The sequence below is a fragment of the Suncus etruscus genome, chromosome 4 (genome assembly GCF_024139225.1).
Source record: "Suncus etruscus isolate mSunEtr1 chromosome 4, mSunEtr1.pri.cur, whole genome shotgun sequence".
Classification (NCBI taxonomy): Eukaryota; Metazoa; Chordata; class Mammalia; order Eulipotyphla; family Soricidae; genus Suncus; species Suncus etruscus.
This window is the reverse complement of record NC_064851.1, coordinates 41,519,152-41,520,208: the sequence shown is the minus strand read 5'-3', so window position 1 is coordinate 41,520,208 and position 1,057 is coordinate 41,519,152. Positions and strand designations below refer to the sequence as shown.

Below are 1,057 nucleotides of genomic sequence, written 5' to 3'. Positions count from 1 at the left end.
TCCTGTCAAATATATTACATTTTTCACAAGTCTACTAATAAAGTTGGGTACACTTTACTTCTTTTATGAAAATGAGCAAACAAACAAAAAGCAAAACCATACATACTTGAAGAGAACATGAAGAATATGGTCATTTTTAGAGAAATATTCATCATCTTTTTATCAAGGGAAAGTTCATGTTTTTTCATCATACAGAATGTTAAAATATTGTTTTGCTTTGTTTGTTTTCTTTAATATGGAATGCCTCACAAATTTGCGTGTCATCCTTGTGCAGAGGCCATGCTAATCTTCTCTGTATCGTTCCAATTTTAGTATATGTGCTGCCGAAGCGAGCACTTTACTTTGTTTTGTGATTTTTGGGTCACACCCTGTGACGCTCAGGGGTTACTCCTGGCTATATACTCAGAAATCACTCCTGGTTTGGGGGACCATATGGGACATGGGGGAAGGGATTATCAAACCGAAGTCTATTCTAGGTCAGCTGAGTGCAAGGCAAATGCCTTTCTGCTGTGCCACTGCTCCAGCCCCAGAATGTTAAAATATTGTTAAATTTAAGATTTTTTCTTCTACAACTATGACTTCTGTCATTTTCTTTGTGGTTGGTTCATAATGCTCTCACCACTTTCATACATATTGTTCAATACCTAGATGGTTGCTTATATCACATCCATTTCAGGCTTCCTTTGCTGAATAATTTGTTTTGATCCTTTGAATATCAAAACAGGAGTCCTTTTATTGAATAGCTTAAACTCTCTCAGCCTGAATGCCTCACTATCCTTGATGGATATCCTCATCCTGTTATAATATGGGTTTATGATATATTGCATGATACAACTCCTCAGAATGTCATTGTTCACATTTTCTTTTGAGTTTTTTTTATTTAATTATTGAGTTCCTTGAGAAGATCCAATAGCTCCTCAAGAGAATGATATTTCATTTACTATGATGAGCCTGGCAAAATATACTTGCAAAACCAATTAATTTAAAGAATATATATTAGTTTATAAACAACTAGTTACATAAGCATTATAAATATAAATTTTTCTTACATTTTTCT

The 1,057-nt window shown here is 33.8% G+C and overlaps 1 non-coding gene across 1 annotated transcript; it reads right to left on the bottom strand.

Annotated features, from left to right (window-relative positions):
* Positions 1 to 229: 229 nt before the first annotated feature.
* Positions 230 to 336, bottom strand: LOC126008403 (U6 spliceosomal RNA). Its single transcript, XR_007495736.1, has one exon. It is a non-coding gene; the product is annotated as a U6 spliceosomal RNA (small nuclear RNA).
* Positions 337 to 1,057: the final 721 nt, after the last annotated feature.